At 34.8% G+C, this 13751-nt stretch overlaps 1 protein-coding gene across 1 annotated transcript in view; it reads left to right on the forward strand.

Moving 5' to 3' along the window:
* The window catches only part of LOC140147206 (plexin-A2-like), a 148509-nt gene that overhangs the window by 83153 nt on the left and 51605 nt on the right, over positions 1–13751 (forward strand). The window lies entirely within an intron of this gene.

Below are 13751 nucleotides of genomic sequence, written 5' to 3' on the forward strand. Positions count from 1 at the left end.
AATATTGAATGTAACAGGGACTGGTTTTCACCTTGCCCAGAATCCTAAGATTGCTTTATACATTGGTGAAAGTAGCTTCACTGAAGTAAGTCGTGCTATACCATATTATTTGAAAAACACAAGGTGCTGGATAAAGCCATTGTAAATAATAAGTTTAATCTGTACAGGAGAATGTTTTCTTACAAACCAAAAAAAAACAAAAAACTAATAAAAAAAGAAAGTGACTGTACACTCTTGCAAGCAAATGAAGAAGAGAAGGAAATCAGGGAAGAAAGGCGCTGAAACTGAGGAGATGATGTTGATGACCGCAGTTGTCAATGAATCGGTTGTGGCTAAAACAATTCAGAGATGTAACAAGGAGCTTTGTAGAACAAAAGGAGGACTTTGAAAATGATAAACATGTTTATACAAATTAATGTTGATATTGGTTTAGACAAGAAGTGTTGATAATTTCATAAAATGGATAACTTGAAATTTGTACCATGACCTGGACAATGATGTTATTTGTAAGTGTCTACACTGCTTGGATAACTGTTGATGTATTTGTCCATTTTTCACTCATTGAATAGGATTGTGTTATTTACAATGACACATTGATAACCTGTAAGACTCCAAACACAAGCCCTGTGCCATCCCAGATGTGTAAGAAAACAACAAAGCAAGACAATCCACTTGAAGCAGCTGGTTTTGGTTTTATCATTGGAGATGTGTCAAATCTACTGAGGTGGTCTGATGACAATAATGTGACAATGGAATACTTTGAGGATCCCGAGTACTACCCATTTGAATCCAATCCTGTGATGAAAGAAAGTAATATTCTATTGCTGAAGGTTAGTAAGACACAGTCAGCAGGTTTTGTTTTTGAATGTTCAAAAGGACTTGTAACATAAGCCCACAAGGAATATCTTCTGGTAGAAGAAGATGTTGCTACTAGACTACATGTAAGCGCAAAACATGGTTTCTAGAATAAATACTGAATTTGTATTTGATTTTTTAATTCACTAGCGGAATGCCCGCTCCGCAGGGGCCTCCCCTAGTTGAGTAAACGGGAGCAATTAAATGAGAAGAATCGCTGAACAGATTGCATGATGATAGAAACTATAGGCCTAGGGCCTAAGTAGCGTTTAATACCACGCCTATAATTTGGTTCACCTCAAGTTTGGTAGTGACATCAATGCTACTTCGCGTTTGCGCTGCAAGCGTGCCAACAAACTGCCCATGTATGTGTGCATTTACACTTAGGGCGTTCAACTTCACACGCAAGATTTGATACTGCGGCGAGCGAAATACGCACATACGTCATTACCAAACTTGAAATGAACCAAATTATAATTGCAATTTTATTACGTAAATATCCTAAACCGTAACCCCTTCCTTCCTCCCATACCCTTACTATATCAGTCTTCGTATACCATAACCCTGTACGCAAGTTGGCTATGCGCACCTGTTTGTGTGAGTCAAGTGGCGTGAGGCGTGTACGCCGATGCGCAAACATGGCTAAGGACGGTGCGGTTTCTGCTAGATATTTGGACGCGTTGGTTAGCATAGCCCGTAAACAAACTGCCGCTATATTTTTACTTGAAAAACTCCCTTTTTTACTGTTTTTGCAGCCGATTCTTGACCGTTTTCAAGCAAATAAAGTGCAATGCATTCCCCGTATAATCCTTGATCTCCCGTGTGAATTTGGCAACATTTGGATCCAAACTGATGAAGCCTTTCGATCTTCATACTTACCCACAACATTTCCCTATTTATAGTAAGATATGACACATTTACTGCGACTAACCATTATTGCTACATGTATTAACAATTTCAATGCCTATAGGGTCACAATCTGGATATAGCAAGTGCCAAAGTGGACGTGTCAGTTTACATTGGAACACAAGAAGCTAGTGTAGAAGTATTAGATGAAGAAACTCTAACTTGTATAGTACCAGAAATAAATCCAGGACCAGAGTGTATTGATGGAACTATTGCTGATCATCCTTGTGTTGTGGTAAGTTCCCATTAAATTTTGAAATCCATGTGTCTAAGAACATATCGGTATACGTGCAAGAATTCGTCTGAATAGTTCAATTTAGAATTAGTGGTAAAGTTGTCAAAACATGTACTTCAAGTATTTCACAAAATCTTGACATTTCAAAACATCCAGCATTCAACCTTGGTTATGTTGAAGTAACTGTAAACAATATTCAAATTTTAGAAATGCCACAAATGCTTCTAGATTCAAATATTCTCTTGTGAAAAGGTTTGAAACACATTAAAAACCCCATATGCAGTGCAAAATGGGTAAGGTCCCTTGTTAGTATGATATGAGGTATCTTGCATGTCATCACAAATGTGCCTTTTAATTTACGTAAAAGATATCATGAATGCACTTTGAAAAATATGCCTTACCAGAGGCAAAGTGAGTGTAGCAATATCATTTTGTGTTGATTGAACTATACTATTGGCCCTCATTAGCAGATGAGGTAACAGAAGTTAATTTGCTAGAAATAGAACATGATTATCCTCCACTTATAAATTTCATGTTATACAACCCATTTGTCAGGTAACAATATGTAACATTTCAATGTGATGTGTCTTAAAATTAAATTTGTATGTCTTAACTATTGTTAGAGCTGGAGAATGAGCGAATAATTTGCCCATTTAACTCTTGTATCATAACTCTATGAACACTGTCAAGTTGAAGTTAAGCTTTTGATTAAGTGTATTATAGAATGTTCATTTGGTCAATTTAATCATTATAATGGTTTGCATTTTAGGTGTTTCATGGCAATTTGATGTGCAACATTGGAACACTGCAGTATCCAGAAAATGAAATGTTGCCTTCAAAGTCTACCAGTTCCTATATTATATATGTGCCAATCATAGCCTGTATTGTTGTTATAGTAGCTGTTCTTGTAGTAGTTGGCATTTGGTACAGGAGGAAAGAGCACAGTTTTGTGCAGCGAGAACAAAACCTTCTAGACGGCCTCCGAAATTTGCAACAAGGTAAAACATGTATTCATTTCAGTAATAGTTGAAACTTACTAATCAAAACGAAGGAATACAGACTTGTGCAAATCCTATAATTATCCTTATACTTTTAGAAATTCAAAGTCTTCATGAAGTCAGCAGTCGTCCTGGGGCCAAAACTATTACACTGCCAAATAGAGTCCGTATAAATGAAGATGATGTCAGAATTGGTTTCAGTCAGCTCACCATTGGAAAGGCACTTGGAAAGGGTAAGATATCATTAATGAAGCAACATGGCTATAAAGAATTTAACCCCACGAGAACTACCTGCTGATTGGTCAAAAAGAAAGTTTCATTATCAATTGGACCAATCAGCAACATTATTAGAATAATTTCACCACACAAAAAATTTGGGGTGAATTATTTTCAAAGCTCCTTTCTGATTGGTGATTAAAATGAAGATATCATGCAATTGACCAATCAGAGGCAATGTTAGATTGGCAGGTAGTGCTTAGGGGGCTAAATATTGCATAAACTTATGCATGTTACAAGTAGTCACATTGCTGTTTCCCTACAAATATGGCAGATTCCAATTTTAAAAGTGTAAGTTGGGACATGTTTAATATGCATTAAAAAACAAAATAACCAAATAATTTAAAGGCCCATTCAGTGATTTGTTCATCCGGATGATCGTAAAAATCATCAAAATTCAGATTTTGGTACCTTAGTCATTGTCATAGATGTGCTAACATAGCCTGTGAGTGATTCAGCCAAAAGCTGTGTATTTAAAACAAAATAAGACATTTTACATGAATCTGTAATTTAGATACTGACAGTATCTAAATTGGCTACATGTATTTGAATGGGGCTTCAACTTCATCAGTACTGCTGTTTTCTTAGTTTTTTTTGCCAAATTTGTCATTGCAAAAATACCAAATGACAATTTGAATGACTTATCCTTCACTTTTAAGCAATTTATAAACAATTTTAATTTTTTTAACACTTGTGCTGGGATCACTGAATGGGTCTTTAAAACAATTATTGTACATTATGACTTTAAAGCTGGGCATGCAAACAACTTCTGATTGATATATTGGCTAGTCTCTTTTCTGATGCAGTAACCAGATGTAGATGCAAAATATTTTATAAAAACATGTATGCTATGCATGAAGTGACTGCCTAGTATGATACAGCTCTTAAAAAGCTAATCATGATAATAAAAATACATTTTAAAAATCAGAATAAGTTATTGTTGTTGTAAAGCCCATAAAGATTCAATTTTAATTTCAAAATTCCAAGATTTTAAATAAGAATAAGAAAAAAGTGATGGTATGTGATGGTATACAACAGGTAAACAAGTGGTGAATTGAACTTTTGATTGATTGATTGATTGATTGATTGATTGGTTCATTGTTTGGTTGATAGATTGACTGGTTGATTTTTAACAACTTACAGGAGCATTTGGAGAAGTATATGAGGCCACTCTGCACAAACAAGATACTGAATCTTGCAAAGTTGCTGTGAAAACAGTCAAAGGTATGAAAGATTGCATGATATATTGAAGTGAGGAACTTGTAAAACACAAGATATGATCACCAGCACAGTTACCTGGATTTAGGTCAATATTGCACTTTGTATAGGTGACTTTGGTAATATTTTGTCTTTTTATTTTTTAATTAAGTACCCTTTTTACTGTAAGAATAGCAAACAGTTATTTAATCTATAATTCTTATTGTTTTCAGTTTTCACTGTCTGCAGTATCACACAACATCCATGGCGTGTTAGTTTCACTTGATGACAGATGTTGAGAGGTTTTCTTGATTGCTATATTGTACATGTACATTTTGTTTTTAAAAAGTCTAAACATTTTGCTTTGGACAACTAAATAACTTGTGTGGCAGCACCGCTTGAGAATCCCTTGATCTTGAAGCAAAAATTGTTTAGATTTGACAACACCCTCAAAGTAATGGATGCACAATCAAGACCAACATTTTCAAAGTCTTGGAAGTACCATTTTACAATGCTGATATATGACCTATGATATAATATGGTATGCAATTCCCAATAGTTAAATAAAAGGGGCATTAAACTGTTTTAACAGCCGACAGGAATGTTTGGAGAAGTATATGAGGCTATTCTTTACAAACAAGATACTTCAGAATCATATAACCAGATAAAATTACTGTGTCTGATTCTTTTAACCTCTTTGACAGACACCTCTGATGCTGCTGCAACTATCAAATTCCTTGAGGAAGGTTTGATAATGAAAGACTTTCAACATGCCAATATTGTTGGTCTAATTGGATTGACCTTTGACCCAGAAGGAAGTCCATACATTGTCCTACCATTGATGGTAAATGGAGATTTGAAGTCATTCTTGAAGAGTGCACCTGAGGTAACAAACTGCTGCTTTGCTTATATAACAGTCAGTGATTTAATGTGTTTGGTTTTAATATACTCAACCATATCCCCAAAATCTGACATTCCCTTTTTGATAAATTCCAACAACAGAGGACATTTATTATATCAAATTAAATGTATAATTTAAGCATCCAAGATGACATAAGCAGCCATCTTGGATGTGCAGTAAAGGTGAATTATAAAACTGATGAGGAATAATCATTTAACATGTTTATAAAGTGACTGTAGTATATGTTTTCCTTCACTTGCGTATACAAGATGGCCACATGGGCTTGTGCCATCGGCACATTTAATATGCCATAAGCAAGGATTGGGATTTTCTGTTGAATGTACTGTAAGGATAGGAAGTGTTAAACACTTTAGCTTTGTTACTCTTGATAGGAATTACGTTGTTTCACAATTATGATCAATGATTCCTTTTTCCTCAGCAAATCAAGACAAATCAGATGTTGTTGCTGACCTTTGGCCTGGATGCAGCCAAGGGGATGGATTATCTTGCTGGGAAGAAGTTTGTTCACAGAGATCTAGCAGCTAGGAATTGCATGTAAGATATCATGCAATTTATTGTACTATTTAGTTCAATTTCAACATGTTTTCCTTCAAAATAAATTGTGTAAAATCATATTCATCATAATATTTCAAAGGTGAACAGGTGTAGATATGAGGAAGGAGGATTGTTGTTCCACCCCCCCCAAAAAAAAAAGGAAATATGGGAAAGGAGGGTAAAGAGAAGAAAAAGGGAGAAAAAGAGAAGAGTAAAGAGAGAAAAGGAGATATAATTTTAGGGAGAAAAGAGAAGAGAAAGGTAGAAAAGAGAAGAGAAAAGGAGAATAGAACAAGATAATTGTACGTAATCGAGTCCTTATTAGGACTTATTAGTCCTTACACAGTCAGTCAATCAGTGCACAGCTGTTCTCTATTGCTGGCAAAAAGATACACTAGTGAATACACCCAAACCTCAAACTTTAATATTTGAGAGGATTGAAATACAATATCCATTGTGTCAATATCCATTGTGGGTACTTGTCAAATCCTGGCTAATGCATAAATACATGTTTGTGTGGAAATTCATCCCTTGTGATATTTTTTGTATGCATTTAGGGTTGATGAACATATTAACGTCAAGATTGCAGACTTTGGTTTGTCTCGTGATATGACTGAATCTGATTATTACATCAGTAAAGATGTGAAAGCTAAGTTGCCTGTGAAATGGATGGCACCAGAAAGCCTCGGTAGAAGAGTCTACAATGAAAAAACAGATGTGGTAAGTACTAAACTGGTTTTCAGATTTTGTTTTTAATATTTTATGAAGCATTTTGGTAACAAATAGTTTAGCTACATAATACCGACTATGACTCCTCCCTTCTCTGGTACTAAAGTTTGTTCAGTTTATATAAGGCGGAAATTATTCGGCTTTTGCTACGGCACAGGTGCATCCCCTCATGGACTTGCGCTTAAGTTACGGGTAAATCTAGATCAAATTAATCAAACCATTATAGAACTTGGTGTTGTGTTGTAAAGATGAACTTGAAATGTTATTGAATTATGTAAGAGTGATATAGATCAAATATAACTTGTCTTAAATTTGGGTACTATTGCAAGCTATTGTTCCATTCTTTCAGCTTATGGAATGGAATAATTTATCTTTCATCTTGTGATAATATTTTGTTCATCACACTTTCTTATTTCTAGTGGTTTTCCAAAACCATGACAGCTCTCCAGTGTCTAACAACACATTCATAGACAGATAAAGATTGTGTACTAGGTTTTACAGTACATGTACCTAACATGTATTTGGTACTCAACTTGTATGTCTACCTACAGCATTGTCAACTTTGTGCATAGCATTTATCTAATTTAGAAATGTGTAACCAAGCATTCAGAGCAAGTACTAGGGAATCATGTAGCTAAATTTAGGCCTGTGTAATTGAGATTTCATTGTTTACCTAGATTTTGTTAATGTTTTTGAGTAGTGGTCATATGGTGTGTTGTTGTGGGAGATATTTACTCATGGAGAGAAGCCATATAGAGGGATACAAAACCGTGATGTACATGACCACATTGAACAAGGCCATAGACTTCAATGTCCTACAGGCTGTCATCAAGCAATGTAAGTGAATATGATCAATCTAAACAATTTTCAATATTATCAATATTATTAGTACTAATGTAATCATACGTGTTGTAAGAAGTAAATGATTGAGCATGACCTGTTCTTTTAGATAGGTTTCATAGTTGAAATCATGTTTGTCAGCAGAATGCAAGAATTGTTACAATTATACTTTGATCAGCTCGTAATCGGCGGGAATTGTTAGGTTTTTACCACTACGCCGAAAAGTAGACCGACGTTAAAAGTATACATTTTACCTTTGTATTTTATCATCACTTAACAATGTCCTTGCATTCTAATGACATTATCTTCTTGCATACAGGTTTCCTTTTTAAGCAAACAATCTGATGTTGAAGTGGACAATATTGAAAGCTTTTAAGAGTTCCCTAATTTTATGATTTTGTTTCAGCACAACATTATGTACATTTTTTAAGGAATATTTTCTCTTACTACTTTTACTGTATAAATATAACATCTTGACAAAAATATGACAGTAGTAAAACATTGAGTAAAATAGTATTTCTGTTTACAGTTTCCAATAAATGAGCACATACATTTTCATTGTCTATCTCTAATTCAGATATGCTATCATGTTGCATTGCTGGGATAAGGATGCTAAGCAGCGATGTAGCTTCCAGGAGGTTGTTGTTGATCTAGCTACTCATCAGGCATCACAGGTGAAGATTGCTGCATTGCCTCTCCTGCAAAGGAATACTCCAGCTCCAGAGTTTTTACACTCCAATCCTGATAGGGCAGTGCCACATAGTCATGGTTCTTACCTCCAAGCAAGAGCTGACATTGATAGAGAAGCTGCTGTAACTATTGAGATGGACACCAGACATATGAATATGGGGTTTGTTGGCGATACTGAGAATTTCAGTGAGGAAGAGGAGGCTAGGCCAGATTATATCAATGAATCAGTTTTGTCAGCACGACAAACTAGAAAAGGCCAAAATTAAACAATTTCTTAATCAACATTGTGTCTCCAAGTGCACACTGCACTGAATGTTCTTGTAAATATTGGTTTAACTGAAAATAAAATCAGTTTAGTGTAATATTAAAAGTTGATACCATGATATACTGTACGATAATGCAAATAATGGTTGAGTGCCATGGTTGTCTGAGTGGTTAAAGTTTCTGTATATACCTTTCTAGAGTTTGTTTTTGTGGGTTTTGCACAAAAAAGTTTACAGGTATATACATGTACATGTTTCATTTCAAACATATTATTTCATTTACTTTATTTCACTTTATATACTCAAAATAAATGTTATATGGTCATTAACCTACTCCTGTGTTGTTATTCAGTTTTAAACACTGATTTGTTAGTGTTGTGTAAAGCATCAGTGATCAAGTTTTGTGATGTGCACATAATGATGAACAGCAAAGAAAGCAACATATAAGGCTGGTAGACTATTATAATAATTATATGGTGTTTTTTTATTCTGTGAAGAACTAAACATGTATACAAACTTTAGTTATAATCAGGAGTAAAAGAGAGTGGTTTGTGATTAAATCAAATTCATCAACTGTTTTGCAAATAGATGATAGAAAGAATAATTGAAATATCTTCCACACATAGTGCTTCTGGAGCATAGCTTGTTTACTAACCTGTAAGTGGCATATTTGTGGCATTTATTTTGCATGTAGAGCTCCTAGAGTATAACACGTTGAAGTAATTTCAATTTCGAATGATAGAAGGCAACTCTTAGGGAGCGATCGTTATTTATGGCAGGGGGGAATGGGTAAATTTAGGGGGAACACGAAATTTTTTTTGTGGTCTTGAGGGGGAACCTGAAATTTTAGTTGAACCAGGAGGGGGATTGTTAAATTTTAAATGGAGAAAATTGGGAAAACAAGGGGGAACGCGAAAATTTTGAGCGGACGCGAGGGGGGAACGCGAATTTTTTTGTCGATATTTTTGCCAAAACACCCATTCCCCCCTGCCGTAAATAACGATCGCTCCCTTATCTTTAAATGTACAGGAATGCTGCAATCATTTTATTTAGTATTTTACTCAGAAATGTAGCTTTGAGGTAAAAATGATATAAAGGATTATCTTTCAGCTTTCCAGCTGTATTATTGCGATTTTGCAATACTTGATATAATAATATTTTGCAAAATTCTGATTTGTACACAGTCAATTATAATGTAGTTTAGTAAACTAACATACCCTGGTGCTTAATTGAAGGGAGAGGGCCTTATTAAAATGATGAAATGAAAGTCATAATTGGAATTTATACACATACATATAAAAAATGCAGTATATCTGAAGTCAAAATCATCATAATCCTAATTTATAAGCCAGATTGTTAAATGGTCATTTTATTTAGCCATTGGATGGAATTATACTTATACATGTGCATTGAAAAGGGGCTTTCGAAGAGTTGCCACTTGAAAAAAGGCTAACCACATGCAGTGGATGGTTGCCTATGGGGATCCAAAATAAGTGAGGGGTGCGTTATTGAATTCAAAAATAGCACAAATAGTGCGAGCGTATGCAAAAGGAAGTTTGCGGGTAAACACTGACAATTTGAGCACTCTGTGTACACTCAGATGAGTGATGTCGCCAAGTCAAAATGCTGTACGGGTGTCATCCGAATTCAAGCACGCTCAGAAGGCTCAGGCATGGAACCATTTAATCTGGAGTTTAAAGCCATAATGTACAATTTTCATCAAATTTTAATTTTGTTATTCTGTACTCAAAATGCTGAAATAATATTAGTAATAACTGCTGGGAAGGCTTTCTGTCCACCTTAAGCTTAAATAACAAGGGAAAATAAAAGAAACCCCACTGGCTATTTTGGTCGTTAAACATGGAGATCTATCGTGGAAATAAAGTCATCATTATTTATGACTTTATGTAAAAATTGCTCTATTGACAAACACAACATATTTGACCGATTCCATTTAGTAACTAGTTTCATATAATAAGATCGTACATTATGGCTTTAATAATCTAAAGCTGGCCATGTATGTAACTATTTGTCAGTATTCAATTTTACGAGATTAACACCCGAACTTCACATAATTAATAAAAAATTAATTTAATTTAGATCCATACTGTTACTATTATTATTTGATAAGTTAGTGGCAGGTGGCACTGAAATACAATATCTGACTGTTTATGTAACATGCTAGTTAAAATAGGTGGTGAGCAGTACCATTTAATGATTTACTTTAAACAATACTCAGAATCTAATTACCAAAGATATGATACACAATATTGTATTTGAATGGTATCATCCAAGCTATATATAAAGAGTGTCATGGCAGATTAATAAAATTGAGAATATAAATAATCACCAGATGCATTTTACAAGTTAAGAGTGTTTTGTTCTGCACATTTTCCAAAAGGGGTAGAGGGTGTTATGTTATGGAACACACTCTCGACTGGCCAAGGAACCCCGCCTACCCTTATTGATTCAATAAAGAGGTCTACTTTGACTTTGTTCTTGAATTCAGGGGGTAGGAGCTGTCAGTTAGTTATCAAACATGTTATCCAGTTTATAGTATTAAGCAATGAAAGACTGTCAAATTTTATATGCTTGATTTGTAATGAATCGTAACCAGGTTGGAAGAACAAAATTCAATGCAAAAACGGGCAACAACCAGCAGACCAAACCTCTACGTTTTGGAGCATGTGGCGCTATTTCAACACAAAGTTTTTTAATGCCATATTTTGAAGATGATCTTTCATCAGACGTGTAAACTCTTCTCATCGTGGCTTGAAGTATGGAGTAATGCACTCTGTCAAATTCATTCAAAGACTTGAATCGTCTATGAAGCTGTATATATCATCATGGATACATTTAAAGATGACATCAAATGATCGTAACATGTCAAGCCCTTGAGGAAATCATAACAGCATTGTTGAACAGCACAATAAGGTTCTGAATGAACTGTTTGACCAACATGCACAAGAAGTCAAATGGCCACCATTCTTAATCTACAAACACCATGGCTCTCTGAAGCAATGTTGACAGGTGGTGCTTGAAAGGAAGTGGCAAAATGTAGCCTCGCAAATTGAGCAGCTTTGAGACGAACACAAGCAACCTGTTAAGCCAAGAAACAAGAATAAAGGACCATAGAATTGAAATGGCTAGTTACAGTTCACCGTGACTTTTCCAAACTGAAAAAAGGTGGCAGATTGAGTACTTTGATGTGTATTTTAACACCTTCATTATAAATTAACCTTGATCTGTGGCTGGAACAATATTTGTCCTGGTTTTGCTTTCTCTCAGGCCTGTATCAACTGCTGAAATTAAAAAGATCAACATTGAAACAACTACTCCCCATTCCAGAAAAATACAGAACTAATTTTTTTGGATTAAAAAAATATTATCCAGTTTTGCCAAATGAAACACAGCTAAATCCTAATTCCTTAGGTAGTCCTAACTAGCAATAAAAGTCAAATTTTAATATTTGGTCAATTTTGTGAAATAAGGGCCAAAAACATGCGTTTTTAGGGTGTTTTTCGACCTTTTTCGTATTCTGTGACAATCAGGCCCAAAGACTTGAACAAAGACTAATTTCAAGTTATGCATTCTAATATTTGGAAAACACATTTCCCAATCTTTTTCATAACCAATTAGCAAAAATAACATATAATATTAAAATTATGAGCTAACTCTTAGCCTATACTCAAGATTTTTAATACTTAGACTTGTGCCAAGTCTTACAATTTTGTCACTATAATTGTAAGAAAACATGTTTTTGGACCATTTTACCTCAAATTGACCAAATATTGAAATCTGACTTTTATTGCTAGTTAGGACTACCTAAAGGATTAGGATTTAGCTGTGTTTCATTTGACAAAACAGGATAATATTTTTTGAATTCCAAAATTTTAGTGCTGTATTTTTCTGGAATAGGGAGTAAGTGCTGAATTATTCCGTCACATATCTACCTACTCCATTATATGATGTTCTTCTAACAACAAATATTAATATTTCAAATCATTCTCTCAGTACTGGGACTCTTCATCTTTAAAATTCACTTATTGTGTCTACCATTCTTTAAAATGCTGATCTGAATCTGGAACTGCTCAAGAATAACAGATGGGGGCTGGGCTGCCAAAGCCATTGCAGGCCTGGTGTGTCATGAACATTTTTGCCAACAGAATTTTTGAAATTGTTGCCCCAACAAAATGTCACCGGTGCTGAAAAGTTGAAGGGGCACAACATTTTAAAAAAACTTTTTTTTTTTGGTTAACAAATTGCTAGTGTAATAGCAATAAGAAATGTCAGCATTTTTTGACGTTTTCATGGGGCCCTTTTCTTTTAATTTGTTTGGGTTTCTGTGACCGTGGACCCATGGGTATTTTAATAAACTGCATTATCCCCTTCAAATTAAACCTTGCTTATGATTGATGACAAGGAAAAAGAATATGACTTCTTTAACCACACCAACATACTATAGATCAGCTGAAGAATCTGCATAGTGTTAATGGATTTGCTCTGTATTAATCCTATCTAGGAAAAGCACTATCTTTGAAAAAACCTTTTAAATTTCAGAATGCCACAGGGTTCCACAAATGTTTACAATGTACACAGGACTTGTACCTGCTCAATGAAAATTAAATGCTGTAGACATTACAAGAAGTTGTTTTTATTGTGCTTCTTGATCTGTCTGCAGTGTACAAATTGAGGGGAAGTAGTCAAAACTATTCACTAGGAGACAAACATCTGTGATCGGTTGAAAACTCAGTGAAAAATCGGTGATGCAACAGAGATTTTTTAACAGATTTTTCAACCAGTCACAGATTTTTCGAAGAAAAATGTCTCCTATAATCAAATTAAGTAATTCTTGGCCAAACTGGAACACTGTGAATGCTAGTGGCTCCGCGATAAACACATGCAAATATAGCACGGTACAGAAGAAAGTATACCGCGCCTTACACTGCGTACACGCTTAGTACACTACATGGATGCAACGCGCATGTTCCAGTTTGGCCAAGAATTACTAAATTTGATTATAGTGATTGGTCCTTGTGTTGATGATTTGACTATTTCCCGATGCATCAGAGGAGGGGACTAGTGAAATCATCCAACACCCTGGGACCAGTAGCTTTGAATAGTTTCCCAAAATTTAACATGTTGTATTCCCATACCTCATAAATATTTTCACTATCCCAGTAAAAGTAAACAAAAGTCAAAACACACCTGTATCAGTACCTGTCATGTCAGCATGCCAGCCGGTATAGTAAATAAGTTTAATATTGTGGTTTACCTGATTTTATCAGAGGCTTTTTGTTCAATTA

This window comes from Amphiura filiformis, chromosome 3 (genome assembly GCF_039555335.1).
Source record: "Amphiura filiformis chromosome 3, Afil_fr2py, whole genome shotgun sequence".
NCBI lineage: Eukaryota > Metazoa > Echinodermata > Ophiuroidea > Amphilepidida > Amphiuridae > Amphiura > Amphiura filiformis.